Genomic DNA, 9074 nt, shown 5'->3' with positions numbered 1-9074 from the left:
GTTCAGAACTGCGCAATCAAAAGTATGGTTTAACTCTGTTAGCTTAATGAACATATCAGAAATAAGTTTCACACAATGCTTCTGTGTAGTTTTTATTTGAAGATATTATTTTTCCCAATAGAGGCCTCTTAGCACTCAGAATGTCCAATTGCAGTTTCTACAGAAAGAGAGTTTCAGAAAGGCTCAATCAAAAGTAAGGTTCAACTCTGTTAGTTGAATGCACAGAACAGAAAGAAGTTTCATACAATGCTTCTGTGTAGTTTATATTTGAACATATTCTTTTTTCCACTATTACCCACTTAGCGCTACGAATGTCCAGTTGCATTTTCTACAGACAGAGTGTTTCAAAACTGCTCAATCAAAAGTATGGTTTAACTCTGTTAGCTGAATGCTCAGATCAGAAAGAAGTTTCACAGAATGCTTCTGTGTAGTTTATATTTGAATATATTCCTTTTTCCACTACTACTCTCTTAGCGCTCCAAATGTCCAGTTGCATTTTCTACAGAAAGAGTGTTCAGATCTGCTCAATCAAAAGTATGGTTAAACTCTGTTAGCTGAATGCACAGATCAGAAAGAAGTTTCACAGAATGATTCTGTGTAGTTTATATTTGGAGACATTCCTTTTTCCACTATTACCCTCTTAGCGATCCGAATCTCCACTTGCATTTTCTACAGAAAGAGTGTTTCAGAACGGCTCAATCAAAACTAAGGTTCAACTCTTTTAGTTGAACAAACAGAACAGAAAGAAGTTTCACACAATTCTTCTGTGTAGTTTTTATTTGTAGACATTCTTTTTCCCAATATAGGCCTCTTAGCGCTCAGAATGTCCAATTGCAGTTTCTACAGAAAGAGTGTTTCAGAACGGCTCAATCAAAAGTAAGGTTCAACTCTGTTAGTTGAATGCACAGAACAGAAAGAAGTTTCATACAATGCTTCTGTGTAGTTTATATTTGAACATATTCTTTTTTCCACTATTACCCACTTAGCGCTACGAATGTCCAGTTGCATTTTCTACAGACAGAGTGTTTCAAAACTGCTCAATCAAAAGTATGGTTTAACTCTGTTAGCTGAATGCTCAGATCAGAAAGAAGTTTCACAGAATGCTTCTGTGTAGTTTATATTTGAATATATTCCTTTTTCCACTACTACGCTCTTAGCGCTCCAAATGTCCAGTTGCATTTTCTACAGAAAGAGTGTTCAGATCTGCTCAATCAAAAGTATGGTTTAACTCTGTTAGCTGAATGCACAGATCAGAAAGAAGTTTCACCGAATGATTCTGTGTAGTTTATATTTGAAGACATTACTTTTTCCACTATTACCCTCTTAGCGCTCCGAATCTCCACTTGCATTTTCTACAGAAAGAGTGTTTCAGAACGACACAATCAAAACTAAGGTTCAACTCCTTTAGTTGAACAAACAGAACAGAAAGAAGTTTCACACAATTCTTCTGTGTAGTTTTTATTTGTAGACATTCTTTTTCCCAATATACGCCTCTTAGCGCTCAGAATGTCCAATTGCAGTTTCTACAGAAAGAGTGTTTCAGAACGGCTCAATCAAAAGTAAGGTTCAACTCTGTTAGTTGAATGCACAGAACAGAAAGAATTTTCACAGAATGCTACTGTGTAATTTATATTTGAATATATTCCTTTTTCCACTATTACCCTCTTAGCGCTCCGAATGTCCACTTGCATTTTCTACAGAAAGAGTGTTCAGAACTGCGCAATCAAAAGTATGGTTTAACTCTGTTAGCTTAATGAACATATCAGAAATAAGTTTCACACAATGCTTCTGTGTAGTTTTTATTTGAAGATATTATTTTTCCCAATAGAGGCCTCTTAGCACTCAGAATGTCCAATTGCAGTTTCTACAGAAAGAGAGTTTCAGAAAGGCTCAATCAAAAGTAAGGTTCAACTCTGTTAGTTGAATGCACAGAACAGAAAGAAGTTTCATACAATGCTTCTGTGTAGTTTATATTTGAACATATTCTTTTTTCCACTATTACCCACTTAGCGCTACGAATGTCCAGTTGCATTTTCTACAGACAGAGTGTTTCAAAACTGCTCAATCAAAAGTATGGTTTAACTCTGTTAGCTGAATGCTCAGATCAGAAAGAAGTTTCACAGAATGCTTCTGTGTAGTTTATATTTGAATATATTCCTTTTTCCACTACTACTCTCTTAGCGCTCCAAATGTCAAGTTGCATTTTCTACAGAAAGAGTGTTCAGATCTGCTCAATCAAAAGTATGGTTAAACTCTGTTAGCTGAATGCACAGATCAGAAAGAAGTTTCACAGAATGATTCTGTGTAGTTTATATTTGGAGACATTCCTTTTTCCACTATTACCCTCTTAGCGATCCGAATCTCCACTTGCATTTTCTACAGAAAGAGTGTTTCAGAACGGCTCAATCAAAACTAAGGTTCAACTCTTTTAGTTGAACAAACAGAACAGAAAGAAGTTTCACACAATTCTTCTGTGTAGTTTTTATTTGTAGACATTCTTTTTCCCAATATAGGCCTCTTAGCGCTCAGAATGTCCAATTGCAGTTTCTACAGAAAGAGTGTTTCAGAACGGCTCAATCAAAAGTAAGGTTCAACTCTGTTAGTTGAATGCACAGAACAGAAAGAAGTTTCATACAATGCTTCTGTGTAGTTTATATTTGAACATATTCTTTTTTCCACTATTACCCACTTAGCGCTACGAATGTCCAGTTGCATTTTCTACAGACAGAGTGTTTCAAAACTGCTCAATCAAAAGTATGGTTTAACTCTGTTAGCTGAATGCTCAGATCAGAAAGAAGTTTCACAGAATGCTTCTGTGTAGTTTATATTTGAATATATTCCTTTTTCCACTACTACGCTCTTAGCGCTCCAAATGTCCAGTTGCATTTTCTACAGAAAGAGTGTTCAGATCTGCTCAATCAAAAGTATGGTTTAACTCTGTTAGCTGAATGCACAGATCAGAAAGAAGTTTCACCGAATGATTCTGTGTAGTTTATATTTGAAGACATTACTTTTTCCACTATTACCCTCTTAGCGCTCCGAATCTCCACTTGCATTTTCTACAGAAAGAGTGTTTCAGAACGACACAATCAAAACTAAGGTTCAACTCATTTAGTTGAACAAACAGAACAGAAAGAAGTTTCACACAATTCTTCTGTGTAGTTTTTATTTGTAGACATTCTTTTTCCCAATATACGCCTCTTAGCGCTCAGAATGTCCAATTGCAGTTTCTACAGAAAGAGTGTTTCAGAACGGCTCAATCAAAAGTAAGGTTCAACTCTGTTAGTTGAATGCACAGAACAGAAAGAATTTTCACAGAATGCTACTGTTTAATTTATATTTGAATATATTCCTTTTTCCACTATTACCCTCTTAGCGCTCCGAATGTCCACTTGCATTTTCTACAGAAAGAGTGTTCAGAACTGCGCAATCAAAAGTATGGTTTAACTCTGTTAGCTTAATGAACATATCAGAAATAAGTTTCACACAATGCTTCTGTGTAGTTTTTATTTGAAGATATTATTTATCCCAATAGAGGCCTCTTAGCACTCAGAATGTCCAATTGCAGTTTCTACAGAAAGAGAGTTTCAGAAAGGCTCAATCAAAAGTAAGGTTCAACTCTGTTAGTTGAATGCACAGAACAGAAAGAAGTTTCATACAATGCTTCTGTGTAGTTTATATTTGAACATATTCTTTTTTCCACTATTACCCACTTAGCGCTACGAATGTCCAGTTGCATTTTCTACAGACAGAGTGTTTCAAAACTGCTCAATCAAAAGTATGGCTTAACTCTGTTAGCTGAATGCTCAGATCAGAAAGAAGTTTCACAGAATGCTTCTGTGTAGTTTATATTTGAATATATTCCTTTTTCCACTACTACGCTCTTAGCGCTCCAAATGTCCAGTTGCATTTTCTACAGAAAGAGTGTTCAGATCTGCTCAATCAAAAGTATGGTTTAACTCTGTTAGCTGAATGCACAGATCAGAAAGAAGTTTCACCGAATGATTCTGTGTAGTTTATATTTGAAGACATTACTTTTTCCACTATTACCCTCTTAGCGCTCCGAATCTCCACTTGCATTTTCTACAGAAAGAGTGTTTCAGAACGATACAATCAAAACTAAGGTTCAACTCCTTTAGTTGAACAAACAGAACAGAAAGAAGTTTCACACAATTCTTCTGTGTAGTTTTTATTTGTAGACATTCTTTTTCCCAATATACGCCTCTTAGCGCTCAGAATGTCCAATTGCAGTTTCTACAGAAAGAGTGTTTCAGAACGGCTCAATCAAAAGTAAGGTTCAACTCTGTTAGTTGAATGCACAGAACAGAAAGAATTTTCACAGAATGCTACTGTGTAATTTATATTTGAATATATTCCTTTTTCCACTATTACCCTCTTAGCGCTCCGAATGTCCACTTGCATTTTCTACAGAAAGAGTGTTCAGAACTGCGCAATCAAAAGTATGGTTTAACTCTGTTAGCTTAATGAACATATCAGAAATAAGTTTCACACAATGCTTCTGTGTAGTTTTTATTTGAAGATATTATTTTTCCCAATAGAGGCCTCTTAGCACTCAGAATGTCCAATTGCAGTTTCTACAGAAAGAGAGTTTCAGAAAGGCTCAATCAAAAGTAAGGTTCAACTCTGTTAGTTGAATGCACAGAACAGAAAGAAGTTTCATACAATGCTTCTGTGTAGTTTATATTTGAACATATTCTTTTTTCCACTATTACCCACTTAGCGCTACGAATGTCCAGTTGCATTTTCTACAGACAGAGTGTTTCAAAACTGCTCAATCAAAAGTATGGTTTAACTCTGTTAGCTGAATGCTCAGATCAGAAAGAAGTTTCACAGAATGCTTCTGTGTAGTTTATATTTGAATATATTCCTTTTTCCACTACTACTCTCTTAGCGCTCCAAATGTCCAGTTGCATTTTCTACAGAAAGAGTGTTCAGATCTGCTCAATCAAAAGTATGGTTAAACTCTGTTAGCTGAATGCACAGATCAGAAAGAAGTTTCACAGAATGATTCTGTGTAGTTTATATTTGGAGACATTCCTTTTTCCACTATTACCCTCTTAGCGATCCGAATCTCCACTTGCATTTTCTACAGAAAGAGTGTTTCAGAACGGCTCAATCAAAACTAAGGTTCAACTCTTTTAGTTGAACAAACAGAACAGAAAGAAGTTTCACACAATTCTTCTGTGTAGTTTTTATTTGTAGACATTCTTTTTCCCAATATAGGCCTCTTAGCGCTCAGAATGTCCAATTGCAGTTTCTACAGAAAGAGTGTTTCAGAACGGCTCAATCAAAAGTAAGGTTCAACTCTGTTAGTTGAATGCACAGAACAGAAAGAAGTTTCATACAATGCTTCTGTGTAGTTTATATTTGAACATATTCTTTTTTCCACTATTACCCACTTAGCGCTACGAATGTCCAGTTGCATTTTCTACAGACAGAGTGTTTCAAAACTGCTCAATCAAAAGTATGGTTTAACTCTGTTAGCTGAATGCTCAGATCAGAAAGAAGTTTCACAGAATGCTTCTGTGTAGTTTATATTTGAATATATTCCTTTTTCCACTACTACGCTCTTAGCGCTCCAAATGTCCAGTTGCATTTTCTACAGAAAGAGTGTTCAGATCTGCTCAATCAAAAGTATGGTTTAACTCTGTTAGCTGAATGCACAGATCAGAAAGAAGTTTCACCGAATGATTCTGTGTAGTTTATATTTGAAGACATTCCTTTTTCCACTATTACCCTCTTAGCGCTCCGAATCTCCACTTGCATTTTCTACAGAAAGAGTGTTTCAGAACGACTCAATCAAAACTAGGGTTCAACTCCTTTAGTTGAACAAACAGAACAGAAAGAAGTTTCACACAATTCTTCTGTGTAGTTTTTATTTGTAGACATTCTTTTTCCCAATATACGCCTCTTAGCGCTCAGAATGTCCAATTGCAGTTTCTACAGAAAGAGTGTTTCAGAACGGCTCAATCAAAAGTAAGGTTCAACTCTGTTAGTTGAATGCACAGAACAGAAAGAATTTTCACAGAATGCTACTGTGTAGTTTATATTTGAATATATTCCTTTTTCCACTATTACCCTCTTAGCGCTCCGAATGTCCACTTGAATTTTCTACAGAAAGAGTGTTCAGAACTGCGCAATCAAAAGTATGGTTTAACTCTGTTAGCTTAATGAACATATCAGAAATAAGTTTCACACAATGCTTCTGTGTAGTTTTTATTTGAAGATATTATTTTTCCCAATAGAGGCCTCTTAGCACTCAGAATGTCCAATTGCAGTTTCTACAGAAAGAGAGTTTCAGAAAGGCTCAATCAAAAGTAAGGTTCAGCTCTGTTAGTTGAATGCACAGAACAGAAAGAAGTTTCATACAATGCTTCTGTGTAGTTTATATTTGAACATATTCTTTTTTCCACTATTACCCACTTAGCGCTACGAATGTCCAGTTGCATTTTCTACAGACAGAGTGTTTCAAAACTGCTCAATCAAAAGTATGGTTTAACTCTGTTAGCTGAATGCTCAGATCAGAAAGAAGTTTCACAGAATGCTTCTGTGTAGTTTATATTTGAATATATTCCTTTTTCCACTACTACTCTCTTAGCGCTCCAAATGTCAAGTTGCATTTTCTACAGAAAGAGTGTTCAGATCTGCTCAATCAAAAGTATGGTTAAACTCTGTTAGCTGAATGCACAGATCAGAAAGAAGTTTCACAGAATGATTCTGTGTAGTTTATATTTGGAGACATTCCTTTTTCCACTATTACCCTCTTAGCGATCCGAATCTCCACTTGCATTTTCTACAGAAAGAGTGTTTCAGAACGGCTCAATCAAAACTAAGGTTCAACTCTTTTAGTTGAACAAACAGAACAGAAAGAAGTTTCTCACAATTCTTCTGTGTAGTTTTTATTTGTAGACATTCTTTTTCCCAATATAGGCCTCTTAGCGCTCAGAATGTCCAATTGCAGTTTCTACAGAAAGAGTGTTTCAGAACGGCTCAATCAAAAGTAAGGTTCAACTCTGTTAGTTGAATGCACAGAACAGAAAGAATTTTCACAGAATGCTACTGTGTAATTTATATTTGAATATATTCCTTTTTCCACTATTACCCTCTTAGCGCTCCGAATGTCCACTTGCATTTTCTACAGAAAGAGTGTTCAGAACTGCGCAATCAAAAGTATGGTTTAACTCTGTTAGCTTAATGAACATATCAGAAATAAGTTTCACACAATGCTTCTGTGTAGTTTTTATTTGAAGATATTATTTTTCCCAATAGAGGCCTCTTAGCACTCAGAATGTCCAATTGCAGTTTCTACAGAAAGAGAGTTTCAGAAAGGCACAATCAAAAGTAAGGTTCAACTCTGTTAGTTGAATGCACAGAACAGAAAGAAGTTTCATACAATGCTTCTGTGTAGTTTATATTTGAACATATTCTTTTTTCCACTATTACCCACTTAGCGATACTAATGTCCAGTTGCATTTTCTACAGACAGTGTGTTTCAAAACTGCTCAATCAAAAGTATGGCTTAACTCTGTTAGCTGAATGCTCAGATCAGAAAGAAGTTTCACAGAATGCTTCTGTGTAGTTTATATTTGAATATATTCCTTTTTCCACTACTACTCTCTTAGCGCTCCAAATGTCCAGTTGCATTTTCTACAGAAAGAGTGTTCAGATCTGCTCAATCAAAAGTATGGTTAAACTCTGTTAGCTGAATGCACAGATCAGAAAGAAGTTTCACAGAATGATTCTGTGTAGTTTATATTTGGAGACATTCCTTTTTCCACTATTACCCTCTTAGCGATCCGAATCTCCACTTGCATTTTCTACAGAAAGAGTGTTTCAGAACGGCTCAATCAAAACTAAGGTTCAACTCTTTTAGTTGAACAAACAGAACAGAAAGAAGTTTCACACAATTCTTCTGTGTAGTTTTTATTTGTAGACATTCTTTTTCCCAATATAGGCCTCTTAGCGCTCAGAATGTCCAATTGCAGTTTCTACAGAAAGAGTGTTTCAGAACGGCTCAATCAAAAGTAAGGTTCAACTCTGTTAGTTGAATGCACAGAACAGAAAGAAGTTTCATACAATGCTTCTGTGTAGTTTATATTTGAACATATTCTTTTTTCCACTATTACCCACTTAGCGCTACGAATGTCCAGTTGCATTTTCTACAGACAGAGTGTTTCAAAACTGCTCAATCAAAAGTATGGTTTAACTCTGTTAGCTGAATGCTCAGATCAGAAAGAAGTTTCACAGAATGCTTCTGTGTAGTTTATATTTGAATATAATCCTTTTTCCACTACTACGCTCTTAGCGCTCCAAATGTCCAGTTGCATTTTCTACAGAAAGAGTGTTCAGATCTGCTCAATCAAAAGTATGGTTTAACTCTGTTAGCTGAATGCACAGATCAGAAAGAAGTTTCACCGAATGATTCTGTGTAGTTTATATTTGAAGACATTCATTTTTCCACTATTACCCTCTTAGCGCTCCGAATCTCCACTTGCATTTTCTACAAAAAGAGTGTTTCATAACTGCTCAATCAAAAATATGTTTTATCTCTGTTAACTGAATTTACAGATCAGAAATAAGTTTCACAGAATGCATCTGTGTAGTTTTTATTTGAAGATATTCTTTTTCCCAATGTAGGCCTCTTAGCGCTTAGCATGTCCAATTGCAGTTTCTACAGAAAGAGTGTTTCAGAACGGCTCAATCAAAAGTAAGGTTCAACTCTGTTAGTTGAATGCACAGAACAGAAAGAATTTTCACAGAATGCTACTGTGTAGTTTATATTTGAATATATTCCTTTTTCCACTATTACCCTCTTAGCTCTCCGAATGTCCACTTGCATTTTCTACAGAAAGAGTGTTCAGAACTGCGCAATCAAAAGTATGGTTTAACTCTGTTAGCTTAATGAACATATCAGAAATAAGTTTCACACAATGCTTCTGTGTAGTTTTTATTTGAAGATATTATTATTCCCAATAGAGGCCTCTTAGCGCTCAGAATGTCCAATTGCAGTTTCTACAGAAAGAGTGTTTCAGAAAGGCTCAATCAAAAGTAAG

This window comes from Symphalangus syndactylus, chromosome 17 (assembly GCF_028878055.3).
Source record: "Symphalangus syndactylus isolate Jambi chromosome 17, NHGRI_mSymSyn1-v2.1_pri, whole genome shotgun sequence".
Classification (NCBI taxonomy): domain Eukaryota; kingdom Metazoa; phylum Chordata; class Mammalia; order Primates; family Hylobatidae; genus Symphalangus; species Symphalangus syndactylus.
The sequence above is the reverse complement of the archived record's forward strand: the minus strand, read 5'-3'. Positions refer to the sequence as shown.